This window comes from Otolemur garnettii, unplaced genomic scaffold (assembly GCF_000181295.1).
Source record: "Otolemur garnettii isolate 467f Iridium unplaced genomic scaffold, OtoGar3 scaffold00041, whole genome shotgun sequence".
Classification (NCBI taxonomy): Eukaryota; Metazoa; Chordata; class Mammalia; order Primates; family Galagidae; genus Otolemur; species Otolemur garnettii.
The window spans coordinates 12,317,499-12,328,271 of NW_003852436.1; the positions used below are offsets into that span (position 1 = coordinate 12,317,499).

The following is a 10,773-nucleotide window of genomic DNA, read 5'->3' on the forward strand; positions in this document are numbered from 1 at the left end:
ATCCTCTTGCCTCAGTTTTTCAATTTTTAGTAGAGACCGTGTCTCAATTTTTGCTCAGGCTGGTCTCGAACTCTCTAGCTCAAGTTCCAAGCTATCTTCTACCTTCCCAAATTTGTGTTTGAGTGGAAGTCCTGCATCCTGAAATGCTAAAATAATATCAGGTTTGTAATCGTGTATAAAAATTCCTAGGTCGACATCTTTGCTATAAGGAATAATGTTGCATTGCGGATACCATCCTAGACAAGTTCCACTGCTCAGCCAGAATTGTACTCCTGATTTGTTTAATGTTTTGGTTTGCAATAATTCTCTTGCACTCTTCCGAAAGGCCATTACTTCCACAGTGTTATGATCAAGGTATTGCTGGAAGAATGCCCTGGCTTCTTTATACCTATACTCCATAAACCTAGAGTGTGGTACTACTTCTAGTTGCTTTGTTTTGTGTGTGTTTTGTTTTGTTGGGTTTTTGTTGTTGTTCTTTTTGTTAATAGCCATCTTGACTGTGGTGAGATGATATCTCATTGTGGTTTTGACTTGCACATCCTTGACAATTGAGCATTTCTCCCCATATATTGTTGACCATTTGTATGTCTCTCTCTTTTTTTTTTTTCTAGAGACAGAGTCTCATTTTATCACCCTCGGTAGAGTGCCGCAGCATCACACAGCTCACAGCAACCTCCAACTCCTGGGCTTAGGCGATTCTCTTGCCTTAGCCTCCTGAGTAGCTGGGACTACAGGAGCCCACCACAACACCCGGCTATTTTTTCGTTGCAGTTTGGCCAGGGCCAGATTTGAACCCACCACCCTAAATATATGGGGCTGGCACCCTACCCACTGAGCCACAGGTGCCACCCTGTTTAACTTCTTAAGAGCTTTTTTTTTTTTGAAACAGCATCTTGCTTTGTTAAAAAGCTTATTTCCAAGGGTTAAAAAGAAGGTAGTTAAAGCTGATAATTTAAATTATATCATGATTATTTCTAAACTGTCCATTTAAACCATGGTCATTATCAGAAATAATTACCAATTATTCAAAACAAGACTCTTTTCTGTTTCATACAGTACTAACATCTTTGGGAATGAATTCAAATTCCAGTTATGTTCAACTCAGTCTTTTTATATAAACCCAACAGTTGCCATTTCTCTAGCTTTTAAGGAGTTTTAATAAAATGTTAATGAATCATATACTAGTTTTAGATGCTTTTGAAAACAGATTTAACACAGTATTAAGTTAATTCAAGTGTTGAATTCAAATCTTGTGCAATATAAGGCCGTACTTAAACCTTTTATCTACATCACACTTTAAAGAATCTTTAACTTAATAAATTAACACTAATGGGTCATGTACTATATGCTAAGCATGTTTTATACTGTATCATTTAACCCTAAACACAACCTTGTAAGGGACATGTTTCCCTTCATCAACAAGTGATGAAACTGATATAAGACGATAAGTAGTTTGTCCAAGGCCACATAGCTAAGAACTGTACTGCCTACATAACTGAGTCTTCTGCTTCCACAGTATGAGTATTTTATTAGGTAAATGAGAAGCAAACTAGCAGCAGGTTGCTGGCTACAGATATGCATGTTTTCATTCATCAAGTAATTATAAATCACTATTTTTAGTGAAGCAACTCCTTCTCAAACCAAAAGATAAAAAGGTATATTACCTCTTCCACTGCCCTAAAAAACATGCAATCCTAAAAGGCTGATGAAAATATACACATATAATTTTTTTTTCTCAGTAATTTGCCTTGAGAATTCACATTTGGCACTGACATATACTGATGGGTTCATTCAAGATGCTGTGGTATAAAAAAAAAAAAAACAAGAAGGCCAGGCACAGTGGTTCACACCTCTAATCCTAGCACTGTGGGAGGCTGAGGCAGGAGGATCACTTGAGGTCAGGAGTTTGAGACCAGCCTGAGCAAAGCCAGACCCCATCTCTACTAAAATAGGAAAATTTGCCAGTAATGGCTGATACATTCCTGTAGTCCCAGCTACTTGGGAGGGTGAAGCAGGAGGACCGCTTTAGCCCAGGAATATGAGGTTGCTATAAGCTAGGCTGAGGCCATAGTACTCTAGCCCAATTGCCAGAGTGAGATTCTCAGAAAAAAGAAATAAAAAAGGGGAGGTAAAAGGGGAGAGGAGAGGGGAGGAGAAAGAAGAGGAAGGAAGAGTAAAAAAGCAAAGACGAAAACATAGTCTCATATCCAATGGTTATCCTCTCAGAGAAAAGGCTAAGTGACATTAAAAATATTTTGCACACTCAGCATTTCCTAAATTCCACAATAATCATATGGAAATGACCATCCAGCACAGCAGTTCTCAACCTGTGGGTTGTGACCCCTTTATAACAATGAAAATACATCCTGCATATCAAAAATTTACATTACTATTCATAACAGTGCAAAATGACAGTTACGAAGTAGCAACGAAAATAATTTTATGGCTGAGGATCACCACAACATGAGGAACTGTATTAAAGGATCACAGAAGGTCGAGGCATTAGAAAGGTTGAGAACCACTGATCTAGCACAGTACACTGGATACACATAGACACATACAGATCAAGAAAATGTGCTACCTCCTTCCTGAAGTCAGATTTCCAATAACTATCTTTTAGGTAGGAAAAAAAAGAGTCAACACAGCACAGCAACAATAACTACACAATAGGCTCCACGCCCGCCAGCCCCATACATCAAGGGTGGCAGGTTTGAACCCAGCCCAGGCCAGCTAAACAATTGCAACAAAAAAATAGCCAGGCATTGTGGCGGGCACCTGTAGTCCCAGCTACTTGGGAGGCTGAGGCAAGAGAATTGCTTAAGCCCAGGAGTTTGAGGTTGCTGTGAGCTGTGACGCCATGGCACTCTACCAAGGGCAACATAGTAACACTGTCTCAAAAAAACAAAACAAAAACAAACTACACAATATCTGCTCTAGTAGCTGCACTTAAGGTATGATGGGGGAAAAGAGCAAAAAGTTAAGATACTCAAACAATAAAGTCTCTTGTGCATTTTTGCTCATTTTTCTTTCTCAATTACCTGCACAGCAAATAAATGCAACATAAATACTGGCTTTCATATTTTCTTGTTATTAATTTACTGTGTTAGAAAAATCAAGCATTATTCAAAAACTTTAAAAGGAGACCAGGTGCAGTGCTTATGCCTATAATCCTAACACTTTGGGAAGTCGAGGTAGGTGGATTGCTTGAGTTCAGGACTTAAGAGACCAGCCTGAGCAAAAGCAAGACCCCATCTGTAAAAAAATAGCTGGGCGCACCTGTAGTCCCAACTACTCGGCAGGCTGAAGCCAAAGGATCACTTAAAACCCATGAGCTTGAGGTCGCTGTGAGCTATGACATCACTCTACCAGGAGTGATAAAGTGAGACTATACCTCAAAATAAATAAATAAATAAAGGAACATTTTAGAACAAATTTTTATATATCATTTGTCATTTCAATATCTTAAGTCAAGTTCTCAGTGAAAACCACAGATGTCCCCTCAAATAATTCACAATTCTGAAGGTGTAATAGGAAGAAATTTCAAATGTATGTGGATGTGAAAATATAATTACTAGAAAATACATATCCCATAGTGATCAGGAAGTCATATACACTGAAAAAATACACTCTACTTAAACATACGGTAAAAGGCATCATGAGAAAGTACCAATGAGGTTTCATCAAACAGAAGTGAAAATTTAAAGGTAAATTAAGGCATAACATAGAATGGATTTATACTTCATGGGAAAAAAACCTTCAAAACAGAACAATTTAACAGCAAGAGTTCATGTTTTGAAAGCAACTTTACTCATCTATTTTTAATGACAATTCAGCAACACCAACAAAACTAATAAACTTTGAGTCCATGGTCCACTCAAAGTATCACTAAAATGGAATATTTATTTTTGGTATACGTATGTGTATATACAAACAAGGGATGATAAAATTACTTAAAAAGGCAAAAACTGAAAGGAAGATTTTTGAAAGAAAAAGGAACTCTCGGCCAGGCGTGGTGGCTCACTCCTGTTATCCCAGCGCTGTGGGAGGCCGAGGCAGGTGGATCACCTGTGCTCAGAGGTTGGAGACCAGCATGAGCCTGAGTGAGAGCCAGAGTGAGACCCCGTCTCTACCAAAAATTGCTGGGCGTTCTGGCAGGTGCCTGTAATCCCAGCTACTTGGGAGGCTGAGGCTAGAGAATCACTTAAACCCAACAACCCAAGGGTTGGCGGAGGTTGCTGTGAGCTATGATTCCACAGTACTCTACTGGAGGACACAAAGTGAGACTCTGTCTCCATTAAAAAAAAAAAAAAAGAAAGAAAGAAAAAGGAACTCTCACCAAATGAATAAGAATGTAACTTTATAATAATCTTCTAAAAGGCATATTAAAAGTATCAGATGATATACTATTTTTTAAAGAAGAGAAAGTGAAGTGCCAATTACCTATGTAGAAATACTATATAAAGTAAAAGTAGGTTTAAAACTAACTAAAAAGTTATCACTATTGCAAGAATAATCTCCATTCCTGTCACAAACAGGTGACGTCTAAAATAAATAAAATTTACAAAACTAAGGTAAATATACCACCATCCCAGATAGGTATCTGTTGAGAAATGAAGCAAACATTTTAATATTAGCTGTACTATAAAATTGTACAAAGTGGGCTTGGTGCCTGTAGCACAGTGGTTACAGTGCCAGCCACATACACCCCGGCTGGCAGGTTCGAACCCAGCATGGGCCAACTAAACGACAACAACTGCAACCAAAAAATAGCAGGACATTGTAAGGGGTGCCTATAGTCCCAGGTACTTGGGAGGCTGAGGCAAGAGAATAGCTTACGCCTAAGAGTTTGAAGTTGCTGTGAGCTGTGATGCCATGGCACTCTACCAAGGGCGACAAAGTGAGACTCTGTCTCAAAAAAAAGAAAAGAATTTGTAGGCATAGGGGCTCATGCCTTGTTTAAATTAAAAAATTACACAAAGTGAATTAACCTTTCTAAGCAACACATTTGAGATGGATTTGCCCTTAGGAATATGGCAAAGCTTTTTTTTTTAAGGCTAGTCAATTGAAGCAGTGACTATATAGCAAAGCTTTTTAAAGCACACATTTAAATGATTTAAGAGACTTAAGATATAATGATACTCAAAATTAACAAAAATACTGTGGAGCCTATAATCCACACTGAATTCATCACTGTAACAGATTAAGACTTTTAAACATAGAAGTAACAAACTTTTATTATCTTACAATTCAACTAGTGTTATTCTATCCCATCATAAACACTTCTAGTTTACATACAAAGTAAATGCTTTACTTTCAGAACCTTTCAAAAGCACACCCAAAAGCTTCTTCAGAGATACATTTGACAATGATACAAAGCCAGTATATTCCTACATGCCAGGTATGGTTATCTGCAAATAAGAAATGCAAGTAATCCCTACTTTTTAGCTGCATCTCTTTAAAGATGTGTCATCATGCCTATTCCTCAATCCACAGTTTTCACAACTATGAAGGCAAAAGTATTTGGAACTGTACTTTATACTTTATGCAAAATCATTTTAAGGCAGCCCAAAGGAAAGCATCTTATCTAAAACAGCCAGTCCTTGCTGCTGCTTGCCAGTCCCTGCTTTGCAGGATAATGCAACTTTCACTATATGTTGGTGGATCTGGCAGTTATCAGTTACCAGGGGTCCATAATTGCAGCCTTTAGCTCAAATCCAACCTACCTCTTATTTGTACATATGAGATTTTATTGAAGCACAACAACACTCATTCACTTCAGTATTGTCTGCGGTTGCTTTCACAACACAAGAGCAGAACTGAAAGTTGCAACCGAGACTATGTGGCCCAAAAATCCTAAAATATTTAAGTGGCCCTTTAGTAAACAGTTTGGCAACTATTCCTCTACACAATGAGATGTCAAAGGCACCACAAGATTTCTCTAAGAACCATTTCCAAAGGACAAATGAAATGGGCTGCTGCTGACCTAGGTCATCTAGTGCTACACATACACACACACACACACACAAAGGTATGCCCTCAAAGTTCTCTAATCATCCCCTATCAATCCCAAAATTGCCAAGGCAAAAAAAGGATGTGAAGTTACTATTCTCCACTACCAGAAGAGTCTGACATTTCCCACTGTCTTGACTAGTAAATCATGTTAACCACAAAAGGTTGCCTCTTAAAATTCATCTAAACATGGATTCACCTGCATTAAAATCCTGTGGAAAGTGAGGGAGAAAGACAGAAGGTCTCCATATGGCTTATGTTCCCATCCCTTTACCCTGATCCTAGAATTCCTTAGATCTAGCTCCCTGGAATCACCTCATATCTACCTCCCCATCCACATTATCTCTTCCTCAGAGGGTTCTGCCATTAGAATAAACACTCCAAAGAAGTCAAAGAAGCTACTGGACAGGTGCTAAATTAAGTGTGAATATATGTTCCCTTCCTCACAATCCTTAATCCTTGTTAAAGTCAATACTTAATGACAACCCACAAAGATGTTCAATCTTAAGTGCCCACTAAAAAAGCATTTTCAGCACTAACGGGCCAACATAGGGATATCCCCTCCATCGTATGGGACACAAAGTCACACACCAACTGCAAGCAAGGGAAGGAGCCTCCTCTTGTCAGCTATTTTTAGCACCAGTTTGTCATATTAAGACCAAACTTAGGATAATAATATTGCAGAGCAAACTTTAAAGACATGAATTGGGAAAACAAGTTTGTCTTTTTATTTATAAGTTCCTTAACAATGAAATTTTATATATGCTTCTGAACTTGATCTTCAAGAACTCTATAAAGAACTTGTAGCTGTTCTTTATACACTATAAAGAACTTACAGCTGTTTGAAAAATACAGAAACATATACCCTGGGACTAAACTGGTGGTCATGTTTAAAGGCTGCCTTCCCTTTCCAACTTTAACTCGTAGCCACTTTTAAAACACCTAAGTTTACATCTAAGTTTAAGGAGTGTCTCATTCATTCTCTACTTTTGCTATATCTTTGCTTACTTTAACATGGATTTTTTTCCCTTCCAACTAAAAATATGAATTTTTTTAGCTCTTCACTCTCCATCCACACTCTGGGAAACCTAAACATTTTGAAAATGATTCCAAACTCTGCATTTTCAGCACATTACTTGTTAAACTCCTTTGCTGTCTTCAAATTGCATTTGTATTCCAAACTTTATCCTAAAAGTCAATGTCCAAAACAAAGTCTACTACCCTGTTTCCAAATTCTTTCTTATAAACCACTAGCACCATACTAAAATATTAGAAGCAACTTTTTTCATTTCTTCTGCATATTCCCTCCATGACTATGCTGTAAAAACATTGTTTCCCTAGAAAAACAAAATCCTAATCCAACCATAAAATCTTTTGGCCTAAAATGTAATTTCTCTCCAGTCATCTCAAACTATACTCCCAGGAAGACAGCTCTTCTTTGGGGTGTAACCATGTACCTACACAATTACGAAGTGAGGTTAACACTACTCAACAATCTCCATCCATATTCCCTTCAAACTAACTTCTTAATTTTATCTGCCACTCATATCCTAAAATTCCAAAAATCTTAAATATTCTGCCTCTACTTGCTGTTTTCTTCCTAAAAGAGACCTTCCCTGATTTGGCTCTGACGTTCCAATTAATTCTACACATAAAGTCCAAAAGCAATATTTCCCTAGTAAAAAATACACAGAAGCATCCACATCTATGAGGTACAGAACACAGTATCTGGCATATAGTGGTCTTAGCACTGGTCTATTCCTTCTTTCCTATAGTTCCTTGCAATTTGTTTCACTATCTCAGTCAACTATAAGTAAAAGGCTAGGACCCCAAATAGTCTGTCATTCCTACACAAACATGCAATAAAATGTTACCATAATATTTAACCAATCTATAGCTGTAGCAACAAAAGAAAATCCCAAAGTTAGTAAACAATTTTAATTGAGTACAACATACAAACTATAGTTTGCTGATTTGTCCTCTTCTTTCCAACATACAGGCTTTGCATGACTACATTTCTCTTCATCATATCTTTGAGAGAAATAGAATACATGACTTCCTCAAGGTCACAAAATAAGATAACAGATGCAGAGACCTTTTTTCTGATTCTAAGTCTAACATTACATCCATCATTCAATATTTTGATGTCAGTATGTTTAAAATGGATAGAATTTAAAGTTCCTAACAAAAACATAAGAAGACCTCTAAAGAAAAACAAAACAATAAGGTCGGTTCCAAAAGAGGGTAAAGTGGTCAAAGAAATGGAAGAAATTATTCTAACACAGACAAGAAGAGTTGGGAAAGATAATGGTAGAAAGGAATAATCAAAGTCTATAAAAATGCAGAAAAGTCAAACTCAGGCTTGTTCTACTATTTCTCAAAACACCAATTCTGGTTGTGACCTGAAATTTTAAGGACACAGGTAAAAAATGTTTAAATTAATTGTATGTAATATGTAGGCTAATAAACTTGCAGGACTCATAACTTTAAAAAAGAAAAAGTAGGCTCGGCACCTGTAGCTCAAGGGGTTAAGGTGCCAGCCACATACACCAGAGCTGGCAGATTCGAATCCAGCCTGGGCCTGCCAAACAACAATGACAACTACAACCAAAAAAAGCCGGGTGTTGTGGTGGGCACCTATAGTCCCAGCTACTGGGGAGGCTGAGGCAAGAGAATTGCTTAAGCCCAGGAGCTGGAGGTTGCTGGGAGCTGTGACACCACGGCACTCTACCCGGCACTCTACCCAGAGCGACAGCTTGAGGCTCTGTGTCTAAAAAAAAAAAAAAAAAGTAGAAGATCAAAACTCTTTTAAGTTTGAGAAAATTTTACATAACAAAATCTTAAATGGAGAACTTAGGATAGATAGATAACCCCAGGCTTACATTCATTTCCTTAAAGTATCACTGGGCAGTGGCTTCCAGAGAAAGAGCAGGCACTCCCAGGCTTGTACAAATGGGCCAAAATTCTCAGTATAGTGCTGTCTGCACCCTCTTACATAAAATTCCACTCTATGTTTAACTTTTAAGGTCTGTATAAATATTTAAAATGTTAATTACTTTCATGCACCTCTAATTTGGCACTCTGAGAAAATACGTAAAATATAAGTCAAAGATTTTATAAACTTCAACTTTAAAATAATGGAAGGCAAGAACTCATTCTTGAAACAAATATCAAAAGTTTCTCCTAAATCAATATAGAAATATAATTCAAGGGCTCAGCAGGTAGGGCACCGGCCCCATCTACCAAGGATGGCAGGTTCAAACCCGGCCTCGGCCAAAACTGCAACAGAAATATAATTCAAAGTAAAGCCTAAAACCATTCTCTCAAATAAAAAAAGTGCTGTCATTTAAGATGTTACCCAAAAAAAAAAAAAAAAAAAAAAACTGATGAAGGAAAAAGATGTGACAACTTTTACAAAATGGTTAATGTAATAAAGGCTCTTCCCCAAATAAGTTGTGATTCTTAAGAACTCAGAATTTCCTAACTAACTGAAATCTCCTAACACACAGGCATTGGACCCAGGAACCAAAAAGGTAGAAATTTCCTGTACCAATAGCTACTGAAATGAAAATCTCTCAAGACTGCAAAAAAAACATAAAGAACTGTAACTTCAGTGGTTCACAAGGTTAAGTGGTTCTCATTTAAGAACTATAAGAGTAGCTCAGAAACAAAACCACAACACTCTATCACACCTGGTGTACCAGGAAAAGATATATTACAGAGATGTCCTTTGTGTGCACATATGGTCTGGCTTCCTCGATTTCCCTTTGCCACGTACAAGCCAGAAAGGTGCAAAGAACACACTCTGGAGGACGAAAGGACTCCCCTAAGAAAAACCTATATATTTGCAATACTCCTACAACGAGCTAAAGGTTACAAAATACAGGGCTACCTAATACCTCCTCCCCTCTGTGAGGAATAAAGGTCTATCCTCTCATCTACGGGCTCCCAAAACTCCTGGAAAACACCAGCGTAACTCCAGGAGGAAGCACCGGCATCCTCCCACCTTCTACCCCTCTTTCCCTTTCCCCCGGCCACTCACACTTCAGATAAGAGCCAAGGCGCTGAAAAGTGGGTTGGTTCTTTTCCTCCTTCGGACTGGGGTGGCAGCTGCGGAAGGCTCCGGCGCGTAACTGAGGAAGAAGCGGTGCTAGCGTAGCTATATCAGGCGGCCACCCGGGTCTCTTCCGCGCTGCCAGGGGACAGGAGGCGGCGGCCCCGCTTACCTCCTCTTTTCCTCTTCCTGGGTCTTTTCAGGCTGTGGCTTATGCCGGTCCAGGGCCACTTCTCCCGGGACAGTCACGTTTGGGAGGCTCCGGATTTTGTTTTTATAAAGTTTCCTCTGGGCGGAGGCTGCCGCCGGCCCCCCGTTCCCCCCCGGCCCCGCCGCCCTCGGGGCTGGGGCGGGGGAGGGGGCTCTAAGAACTCCCAGAGTCCAGCTGAGGAGCCGGGGGGCCGGCGACTGGCCAAGGGAGAAAACCCCCTGAGGGGGTTGAGGGGAGGGGAAAGGTAAGTAAAGGACGGCGGCGCCCGCCCTGCTCTCCCCGCCGCCCCAGCCGCCGCTTCACATTGGGGTCCCCGCCCCCCCGGCCGGGGGGTGGTTGCTGAGCTGGATTGGGGCCCCGGCTCATACAATCCGGGGAGAGATGCTACGGCCCCGGACGGGTGGCCAAGACGGCGACGAGGTGGGGGACCCGGCCGGCTCCGCTCGGCGCCGCCCCCGCTCCTGGCTCCCGCATGTGTTGCTGCGGCTGGGACCCCCCT

General features: G+C 39.9%; 1 pseudogene across 1 annotated transcript in view; it reads right to left on the reverse strand.

Annotated features, from left to right (window-relative positions):
* LOC105887025 overlaps nt 1-10,372 on the reverse strand; it is a 149,510-nt pseudogene extending 139,138 nt beyond the window's left edge. Inside the window, exon 1 of the transcript XR_002773508.1 lies at nt 10,052-10,372. The product of XR_002773508.1 is annotated as an F-box/WD repeat-containing protein 7 pseudogene, transcript variant X2 (transcript). The remainder of the gene's footprint in view (nt 1-10,051) is intronic.
* Nucleotides 10,373-10,773: the final 401 nt, after the last annotated feature.